The 11,465-nt window shown below is 44.2% G+C and overlaps 1 long non-coding RNA gene across 2 annotated transcripts; it reads left to right on the top strand.

The window, feature by feature from the left end:
- Nucleotides 1–2,045: 2,045 nt before the first annotated feature.
- Nucleotides 2,046–6,033, top strand: LOC115402953 (uncharacterized). Of its 2 annotated transcripts, XR_003933174.1 has the most exons (6): nt 2,046–2,131; nt 2,375–2,455; nt 2,722–3,024; nt 3,749–3,872; nt 3,982–4,009; nt 4,151–6,033. It is a non-coding gene; the product is annotated as an uncharacterized LOC115402953 (long non-coding RNA). The 2 variants fall into 2 exon arrangements; XR_003933173.1 differs by lacking the exon at nt 2,046–2,131 and having other exon boundaries at nt 2,201–2,455.
- The last annotated feature ends 5,432 nt before the right edge of the window (nt 6,034–11,465 follow it).

The raw sequence follows: 11,465 nt of genomic DNA, 5'->3' as shown, positions 1-11,465 counted from the left end.
CCCGACATATAAAGCACACAGAAAGTTGTGAAGAACCAGAGCAACAGTTTTAATCTCAAAGCACCTTGAGATTAAAACAAACCCTCAGACCGAAACTACTAACCCCCCCGAACACACTGAGAAAGCAACATAGCAGTCAAGTTCTCTTGGAGAGAAAGCGAAAAATGTAAATGTTCGTTCTTCCTCTCAGCAATGCTGCATTGGCTACAGTGCCTGAAAAAGGCCTTGTCACTGAGCAGGAAAACACCGAGCTGCTTGTAACCATCTGTTATCATGAATGGTTCCTCTATTTCGGTGCACATGATTGACGATCCTTGATACTTGTGATAGTTGTGTGTGACTGTGGCTGCAGGGACGTAATGCTGAGAACAGTAGGGCTTTATGTTACATTATCTGGGCCGCACCTGAACCCACCGAATATTCTGAATTCCCAGACAACGAGCCGCTGTTCTCTGAGTCTGTGTCTTACTTATTGTTACATTGACTTTTAATGGATAACTGACTGAATCAAGCCTTTGCTATAAGGAACAAGCCAAAAACTGTGACATCCTCATGAGACCCGAATCCACATGACGACATCTGAAATGTATGCTGTTATCTTTTCTTTCTTTCTTTTCCTTTTTTTTTTTACCTTCGGATGTCCAGTCAGGATTACAATTGTAACATCTCAGCAACAGTCAGGTCAAACTAGCATCTCTCACAACAACATTCTTGAAGTGAACAATCCAATATTTGGTGACTTCTGCTTCACAATGACCCGTTATTGAGAGAAAGGTTTGGCCTCCATAACTCACTTCCACTTCAGATGAACTGCTGCCAACTCCAGTACAAAGGAAAACGCTCCCTCGCCCAGGAGTGTGGGGAGGCCACGCCCCTTTAAGGCAGCAGGCCCACAAAGAGAATCTGTACGACTGCTGAAGGCCTGCCTGACCGAGGACGCCACTGTTCACATCCTACACTGATCTCTCTCTCTCCCACCTGAAGAGGCAATGAAGCAGTGAGAATCACAGTTTTTGGACTTTCCCAGCACCTTTAGCACCATCCAGCCTCCTCGGACACAAATTGGTGGCACGGATTATAGGCAGACCTCAGTACTGACTGGGGGGCTGCAGGTCTGACCCCGTGGTCAGAAGCGCTGCAGGCTGCAGGGATTGGACTCCCTCTGATCCTGTTTACCCAGTACACATCAGACTTCAGAGGCAGCTCGGAGTGATGCAAAACATTCACAGACAGCACTGATATTATGGGCTGTGTGGGGAGTGGACAGAGGGAGGAGAACAGGGATCTGATCCAGGACTGTGTCACATGGCGCAACTCAACACTGCCAAGGCTGAAGATATGGAGGCGGACTGCAGAAGACTGAGGCGGCGGCCGGAGCCTGTCAGTATCAGAGGGGACTGTGTTGACACTGTACAGACAGAATTTCCTGGGAGGAAAGCACAGAGTCCTGAACTTCCTCAGAAGATTAGTGTCTTTCAGAGTCTGCTGCAGATGTTCTGTCAGTCTGTAATGGCGACCGCCTTCTTTTATGTGGCTTTGTGCTGGTGGAGGTGGTGGTGGTGGCATTAGAGGAAGGACAGCACACATGTGGACAGACGAGTGAAGAAGGCACAGAGCTGGATGGTCTGGACGGGCTCCTGTCAGCTGTGCACATTAACCCACCGCCTCCACTGCACAGCATCACCTCCAAAGGAGCAGCTTCAGGACAGGATGCTGTGGCTGCGTCTGTCCTGCTGCTCTGACAGGCTGAGGAGAGACTCTGCAAACTGCACCAAACCTGACATTAGTGGCCAAATATTATGACAATATGACGGCTCAAACCTTCTTATTGGCACTTTATTACATTTTAATTATTGTCAGGTGTTTGGTTGTTGGTCATTCCTGCATTACTGGTTGTTACATGGTTTTATCAAAGTTGTTTCCATTCAAGACTGCCAGTGACAGCCGCAGTGAGACCTCAGTGTATGTTCCGCTGTCAGAAAGAAAAGCCACCATTTCCTGTTTGAAGAGTACGTCTGGTGTGTGGGGGGCTCTGACAAATTTCGGTTAAGTCGTCTTATCTGCGTGTTCACTTTCTGCTCTGAAGATTCACAGATACGCTTCTTGCCTTCCTTCTGGATTAACGTCACAGGTGAGGTTCAGCAGTGAAGGAGCTAAAATAAGGCCGATGTGCTCATTATATTCAAAGCTCGACAGGACATCGGAAAGTGTGTGACGCATGTGTTTGCCTAGTTTATATCTGTTGCTTGTATTCGTTGCTTTGAATTTACTTTGCTTTATAACGTGAGACCCTCGTTCGGTGCTGTCGTCCCGCGACTGTATATCCCGTGTTGGCCGCATTTGATAATTTGCAATGAAATACTTTGATTTCAAGGTGAAATGGAGGAAGTTTTGAAATATTTGAGCATCAACTGGACCTTGATATTCTGCCGACTCAACATGTTCTCATCAGCAGGTAAAGCTATTTGTTAATCACACTTATACAGGAAACAAGGCACAACTTTGAGGTTTGTTTTTTTTAAATGAGGCTTCGATGAGTAATTTCTTTTTTTTTAATTGTATGCATAAAATTAACAAAAGCTTTCCACTTCTTTCTTTTTCCACTTTTTATTCCAAGCTCAACTCAGCATGGTGATTAAGCTATTCTTTTTTATCTGTGCTGCTGTGTGACGGTGACAATGTGGAAAAAACCCTTTATTTAAATGGTTCCTTCTTTCACAGAGGGAAGCCAGATCTCAAAGACGGTTGGCAGCCCAGTGAGCCTGCACTGCAACGCCTCCACCAGTAAATTCATTCAGCTGACATGGAATATGAATGGAGTTTACCTGTTCAGTTACAGCTCCGGCGGAGAGCTTCACTACAGTCCAGAAGCCGCAGCGCTAAACTTGAATGTTTCTACATCAGCGTCTCGGCTGTATGCGCTCCTGATCGACAAGGCCCAGAAGCATCACGCTGGAAACTACAGCTGCGAGTCGACTACAGTGGCAGGAATCTTCAGCCAAAACTGGGAGCTCATTGTAACCGGTATGCTATCAGCGGGCTGTACTTTGAGGTTGGATTAGCAGTTTTTAACTTGCAGGTCAGGCTTTTCAAAAGCTGCACCGCAGAGCTTCAGCGTGGGCGCCGCGGCAGGACAAAGAAACAGGTCATGTGTCAAGAGGACGGTAAAGGTCATAATTATTTACACAGTTGAAATAAAATTCAGACTTAAACTAATGCAAAGCAAAAGGAAGAGGAATTATAATTTCATAGAAATATGCGATTCCAGTGTATTGTAATGTGAAACATTCAGACAAAGTTTACTCCACAACAAAAGGTGAATACAGCTGCACACACGTGCACGCCTCGTTTAGGACGATGGTGGCAACTGAAACTCTATCTATATTGTACCAGTATGAAAAACTAACTTATCTAGAACCGGCACACACACACACACACACACACACACACACACACACACACACACACACACACACACACACACACACACACACACACACACACATGCAAATCTTGCAACAAACCTTGGAGTCACAGGAACCGGCAGACCGAGGACTAATGAGCTTCCTGTATGAAGCCATCAAACACTCTCATGGTCCAGTTACTTCCTCTTGGCCTTTTGTCCTTCAGCTTCTTGCTGCACAGTTGTTGTAAATTCAGTGGGTTTGTGTTTCCACTGTGTCCCCTTGCGTTGCAGTTTTTTTGCACTCTTGTATTTTTACTTGAACTTTGTGTATTTATTCCCCAGAGAGAGAAGAGAAAAAGCTCGACGTCCTCATGATTTCTGTGGGAACGACAGTCGTCTGTGTGTGTTTTCTGATCTTCATATTCACTTGAATTTTCCTGAGAACCGTCTGCAAGAAGGACAAAGAGTATGTCGCATTTATGCTTTTATTTGATTGAACATATGAGTCTGTATGAATGTAAGAGTGACTTTACAGCAGTGGGATTAAACGAAATGTCTTTTTCTTTGTTTGACAGAATTTCCGTTAACCCCATACAAGAAATGGTGAGTAAATTAACCCTGATGTTCTCTGTGGAGAAGACACAAACTTTTACTCTGCAGTTGTTGTTTTGCAAAGAGACTAATAGGAATGTTTGTCTTGATGCCGAATATTTGAACTAAGCGATGTTTCTTTTTGTTTTTCAGCAGCAAACTGAGGACATTTATGAAAACTGCTTGAAAATTGAACAAAGAAACAAGAAACATTCCATTGGTGACAAGCCTTAGTGAATCGAATATTTAAGAAAACCTGTTCTGAATGTCATATTTTTTTAGTTTATTTGTTTTTAATGTACTTTATGTGAAAGAGCGCACAATATTTGTTTTTTTTTGTCTTTCTCTCTCCGGCCACCGGAACACCTGCACATTCTTATTTAAGTTAAGTAAATTAATTTAAGGTAAAATCTCTGACTCTTAGTTCTGCATATCCAGCTGCACCTTTTACTTTTATTTCTATTTTAGTCCAGAAGCTGTAGCTCTTGTTATGACAGGTGTTTCATGTGGACAGAGGGAAGTGGTCGCCCGTGGGCAGGGCAGAAAAACTCACAGGAAGTACGCCACACTCTTCTGAAGCCATCAGTGCTGAGAGACTAAGTGATTTTACTTTTGCAGCACGTTTCCACTGCATTAGTGGTTCAGCGTGTTGCTCCAGGGAACATCGACACAAGAGCAACTAGCAACCCTCCAGCCGAGCCACAGCCGCCCTGCATCATCATTTCAGCTCAAAGCTTTAATTTTCCTGCTCTCAGCTTGAACCGCAGCCTCACGAGTCAAAAGAGGGCAGAGCGACGCAAAGCAGAGCAGAGCTCTCAGTTTGTCAGTGAGTCAAACGTTTCCATGCATGAACCGTGACCTGGAACCAAATGGACGCCCTGGATATGAAAAGATTAGTTCCAAGCATCAGGGAGGGGCCGAAACCAAATCACCCAAATCACATCTTATTTACAGAGCACCTTTCACACACGGTGTGGCTCAAAGAGCTTGGCAGGTTGAAAACACAAAAAGATTAATTAAACCACAACATCCCCTTTCTGCGCGCGCGCGCGCGCACACACACACACACACCTCCTGTCCACCCACTACCGACACACATCTGTCTCCTCGGGGAACGGTGGTCTGGACAGGATTTTCTGACTCATTTAATTCCCACTGTTACACCATGTGGAATGAAAAACAAGACGGATGGATGGATGGATGGATGGATGGATGGGAAAAAAGAGAAAGACAGGACTCTGAGTGTCCACATGCTCAGTAAAGTGGCTGGTAATGAATTAAAGGAAGCTGCAGCGTAAATCAAACAACAGTCCCAAAAGTAAAGGTGTGATCAGAATAATCTATTGATAACATTTACTTTTTGATTCACAGTTTCACATTTTTTAGAGTTTATAAGGGAGAAGAGCTGCAATGGTTAGAAATGTTAGATGTTTTACATTTTATCTATTGTCCCACTTTTCATCATGAAATTGAAAATCTTCAATAATTTTGAATTATTAACTCACCTTATGTTTTCTAGTAGGGGCTACATTCTGTGTTGGACTTGCCTCCATCAATGAAGCACCAACATTTTTTTAATTGGAAAACATGTTCTGTGAAAATATAAATTAGTACAGCTAAAAACAAGATGAAGAGTTGCGCAGAAGCAGATGTTTGTTGTTCTCGGTGGTTATAAGTGTGAAACAAAAAGGATGTGGGGAGGTAAAAATAGCTCAGTACCCATGAAGCATTGCTTCCATCCTGCATCAAGCTACTTCAGAAGCCTCTGATAAAGCTTTGATAATGTCTGCTATTGCAATGTTCAGCTGCTCCAGCCTGGCACACCAGACTGTCTCTCCATGCTCAGGGATACATGTCTTTATATGTGTGTAACATAAATAAAGTCAGTCTGGCACGCCAGGCTGCAGCTGCTCAGCTGTGGTCCTGTACAGGCAGGAAATAAAGGATTTGCACTTTGCTGATGTGTCTCCAGCCGGGTCACCTGGACAGGATTATTTGTTCAGATGACTTTTCACTTTTCTTACTTATTAAACTAAATATCCACACTTCCTGCTGGCTTGTTCTTTATATCAGAGGCTCAACCATTCTCCACACAAACACTAACAGTTTCCACTTCCTTTACATTCTCACTTGGCTGTCCAATTTAACACCACCACAAACACTGACCTGACAGTCTAATAGGTGAGCACTTAAATGCACCTTAAAAGTAATCACTGTTATCAATATTCTTGAGACACCTCCTAATTCATCATCAGTTTATCACAAAACATTTTTTCAAAGTGTTTTAGGTTAAAATGAGCTGATTCATTGTGTGTTTGGCCACAGCATGACTGGAAGAGGAACTAAATCCCACAGTTGATGAAATCAGTCCTGAGAAGAGAGGAAACAGCGTAACAGAAGACACGTTGAACACTTTAACTACAGCCTATAAATCTTGGTTGTTCTTGTTGGGGACGCACTGATGGACAGACCCAGCTAAGGCATGACCCGGAGTCATGTTGTCTGCGAATACTGTCCCCCGTCATGAAGGAGACATGACCCCCGCTGTGGTGGAGACGCAGCTGACTTTGAAGCTCTCTAGAACAAAGAGAGTAACTTCTTCCTCTCAGCAGGAGGCCACAGCCATCTTGTTCCCCAGAACCTGAGATGGCTGCCCATGTCCTCCACCATGTGCTCAGAACAAAGAAACCTCATGTAATGGCCGCTTATCTGTCCTCACAGAACAAAGAAGCCAGATAAGGGTGCAATACCACTGCCAACCTCACGAGGGCGCTCGTGAGGCTCCTCCCCAGAGCAGCGGAGGGAGGACTCAGATCGCCTTCTGATTGGCTGAGTGACCGCCACTCAAAAGTGGAGATCCCGCCCTCCATCTTCAGAGTTCTAAAAGAATTTTATCCAGGAAGGACGCACAGCCGTCCCTCCAACGGATTATATCCGGTACCTAACGGACCCGCTGGCCGGGACTTTTGGGACCAGTTTCTCTTCACCGGTGAAGCCCCTTCTCCCAGCGGAGCAGAACGGCAGGGACTCCCCCGGAGCAGACCGAAGACACCAGCCGGACCACGGCTCAGAGCTCCTCCGTTCTCCTCCCCCTGCAGCCAAAACCCAACTGAGGACCCGGACAGAGGAACCGGGACCTCTTCCTCCACGTGGATCTCTCCAAGAGCCCGAGGTTCTGTTGGACGCAACAGAACCCGATCGAGATCAGAGCGACGGCTTTGATCTCCCCACCGAACACCTCATCAGCCACAGGACCCACAGCTGCGGAGAGCCGCTTGTTAAAGCCCCACCACACAAGGTTTGAGACCTGGGCTTTAGGCAGCTTAGATAGTGGTGATGATTCAATGCTTGTGCGTTTTTATTGTGAACCAGGACTGAAGCCGTTCATGATATATGCATTGTTGTTTCCTTTGTTTCCTTTCTTCATCTTTCTCCATCTCTCTCTCTCCTCGTGCGCTCCCGTGCGCACGTTCACGAGCACGCGCTTCCTCCTCACAGATCAGACCCGCAAGATGCCGGCTAGCCCTGCATCTGTGCGTGTGAGGTAGGAAGACAGGCTCATCTTCCTCCGCCTTTCCTCTTTACTAACCCGAGAGTAGGGAATTGAACCGCGCGGTAGACCTCGAGTCGAGAGCACGCACGCGCGCCGCTCGCCCGCCCGCTCGCTCTCTCTCTCACTCTCTCACTCCGCCCCTCCCCGCTACCCCTCCCGTGGTAGCCGGACAGGGACCGTCGCTCCGCTCTCACACAGTTCGCGGAGCCCAGACCCGGGACCCAGAGAGACTCCCCCGCTCTCTCATCCTCTCTCCCTCTCTCTCTCATCTACGCAAGCGTGGATCGCGGGGTCCACAGATGCGCCGCCCGTCGGGCGTTCCCTCATCCTCTCTCTCTCTCTCTCTCTACCGCGCATGCGGACACCCACGTGCCGACTCCTCAGCGATCCGCACACTCACGAACACCCGCACGTGACCCGAGTCACGCCTACTTCGTGAGTGACTCAGGATCGACCCCTGTCGCTTCGGGTGGCCGCTCCGACACACACACACACACCCACGCTCACGCCCACAATCACACACACCTCCTCTTCCTCCAGGAAGAAGGACCACACAGCCGACCCCATCGGGCCACGCTCCGAACGGGTTAACGCCCCTTCCTGTGCGTCTCCGGACGCTCACACACACACACACACACACACACACACACACACACACACACACACACACACACACACACACACACACACACACACACACACACACACACACGACTTGCAAGTTTGAATGTTTTGTTTTGTTGATCATGTGTTAATTAGTAATAGACATTGTTAATAAACGCTCATTAACTGAACTGAACGATTCCTGCTTCTTTTTGGATGTCTTGTGACAAATGCCCATGGTTGGACAGTCTATGCTCGATCTCACACCTTCCCTGATAATTTAACGGTTGTTTATCCAAAGATTAACATCCAGTTTAAATTATTTTTCCATCTTTGAGACTGAAAATTGGTAATGAATGTTCCTCTGACGAGGTGGTGCCCCAGAATTATTAATTAAATAACCCACAGGTTCATTTAATGCATAATTCACAACTTCCCTCAGCTCATTTTCTGTAATTTACCCATTTCCAGTAATTGGTAATTTGCGGCATTATTGATTAATTAATAACACCTTGTTAATCAATAAGTTAATGGTTAAATCACTCTGTGGTCTACTCCATTCCCAAATAGCTGATTATTTAACATTATTAACGAATAAATAACCATTTATTCTGATTAATAATAATTGATGTTGGGTTAAATTACTTGGTGCTTCACTTTAAACAGTTTATTATGCCATAATTGATTGTTATTGGTGATCCACTGTTAATGACCTGCAATTATTAATTGGTAAATCAAAATTTACCCAAATTAATAAGTAACTAAATTACCTAAAGTAATCCATTACTCTCAGTAATCAATACTTTAGTAATTTATTCCCAATTACCAATCGTAAACCCCAACATTCTGATATTGGTGACACTTTACCCTCAGTCCTGTTTCCATCCTGTCCCGTGAGTTTCTATGAGTCAGGTCAGGTGACAGACCTTCCCTCTGCCACATGGCTCCTCTATTTTTAAATAGTACAAAACAAACCTTCTGTAGGTATATACTGAATGTCAGAACTGCTATTTTTTTCCATCAGATCAGGGTGATAGACATCTGGAATGTCGAACAGCTGTTGCCAGACTGTAGGAGTTTCAGTGCTCCTACAGACCCTGTTTATTAGAGGAGAGACGGCGTAGGAGTAAAACCACAGCAGAGTGCTGCAGGTCAGCTAAAGGGAGTGACGGAATTCAGCAGAAAAGTCTCTTTTCTTCCTGGAGAACATGATAAAAAAAAGAGTAATACTTTATTCATCCCACGGTAAAATATCTTGCAGTGTCACTCTACATAGGGTAGAACACAGAATACATAAAATGGAAAGTTAAAATGTCAAAAGGACAGAAGAATTAAATGTTAAATAACTACACAAAGTTAGTAACTACATAACAGAAAAAACAAAATAAAGGAGAATGTTATAGAAACTCCTCTTATGTTCGTGAAATGCTTGAAAGCGGGTAACTGACATAACATACATTTGATCTCAGTCTCATTAAAATGGCAGCTGTCCTGACCGCACCAAAGATAAAATGACTGTTTATGTGAAATGATAAATGAAAATATGATATATCAGCAACGACACCACTGCCTGTGGCCTTAAGCCACCCCGTCCCGCCCATCCCCACCCGCCCTCTCACTGTGGTGAAACACTGCTCTGCCTGCCACATGGGAGGTCGTCACACTCAATACTCTGCATTCTCGTCTCTTCAGGGAGGACCGGGGAGGTGGAAAAGTGAAACTGAAGCATGAAAAAAAATCATGTACAGAAGGCTTCAACTGCAGAAAATAATTTTTTGTAGTGATCGTGTCTTCATGAATGGTCCATTTATCCACTTTTTAAGGACGAGATTGTACACAATTAAAAAAAAAACAACAACAACCAAATAATCTTTCACAATTTGAAAATATAATGTGGAATTTTTTTTAAACCTCAGTATCTCTCCAACATTTTCAGTGTGTAAAAGTTACTGCAATAAACCTGGTGGAGAAACTTCACTGAAATACTTTCATAAGATTTGTCTCAAACTGATCAGGGTTTCCCAAGAAGTGGAAATGACTGGATTGCAGAAAAAAAAGCTGTTTTTTTCTTGGGGTGTTCCAGCACAGCGGTTCTCTGCTGGTCCCTGAATGACAAGCCGTGAATCAAAGTGATGGAAATGTCCAACTTTTCAAATGATCAGATGGTGAAGTGGAAAATCGCAGCACGGCAACACATAACAGAAGTTTCATGATAAAACAAGAGGCGATGCTGGAGAGAAAACTCTTCTCTTTTATGCTCAATCAGCTGCCCTTTAATTTAAACCAAAACTCTTCACTTCAGTAACTTCGGTCTTCTTTTTGAACAGACTCAACAGTTTCATCCACAAACATGATTCAAGCATTAATGAAAAGGCTGACGTAATAATCACAACATTTCATCAAAAGGAATTTTCAACATGCAAAATATATGAACTTAAATGTGAGTTTTTTTTATATGAAACGATCAGTCGTAACATGAAGCTTAATTGATACTTTGGACAGTAAGAGAACATTTTGTCCTCAAAGTTGAGGTCCAAAGAGTGAGAAAAATGGATGAGCTTGAGGAACTGAGTGAGGTTAATTGGGGACAGATTGTGTCACGTGACAGAGTCAGAATGTCTCAAGCCCACGTTTCCTGTTAGTGGGCTTAAAGTGTGAAGCTGGGCGGGTTCTGCTTTACAGTGACAGGAAGCGACAAAAAAAAAACACAAAAAAAAGGCAGCTTTGAATGTTTGCCTTCACATGCCAGTTAACCCGCTGATAAATATTTACTGAGTAAACACAGTTTTCTGTCTCTGCTGACGGTGAAGGACCTGAAAAGGCCCAGGAACAGGGTCATGATCTGACTGATTCTTTTTTAAATCCAAGTGCTTTTCAGGCATTTTACTGCTCTCTTTAAAACCCTGAACTGAGAGCAACACTGTGGAACATGCAGTTTTTATACACTTTATTCTTCTTTCACATTTTTTTTTTTTACCATATAATTGTAATGTACTTGGACGGACTGGACTGCACTGAGTGTTAAACTTACAATTTTGTTGTTTCTGGAATGACAGACTGTTCTGTTCTTGGTACTTTATAATTAATTCTGTTCCCGTTTGAAGTGAGGAGGCCAAGTTTGGCTCACAGTCAAGGACCTGATCCTGTTTTTATCAAATCATATCCAAACACCTGCAGGACTTACCAGCTGCACGTCGTCCTGACAATAATTCATTGTGGTGTTACTGCCTCGACCCCAGGCCCCAAATACTTTTTGTGAAAGAAAAATATGATTTTTTTCAATATTTTTCACATCACATCAAAGTTAAATAT

This window comes from Salarias fasciatus, chromosome 16, assembly GCF_902148845.1.
Source record: "Salarias fasciatus chromosome 16, fSalaFa1.1, whole genome shotgun sequence".
Lineage (NCBI taxonomy): Eukaryota > Metazoa > Chordata > Actinopteri > Blenniiformes > Blenniidae > Salarias > Salarias fasciatus.
Note: the sequence above shows the minus strand (reverse complement) of the source record. Positions and strands in the feature narration are given on the sequence as shown.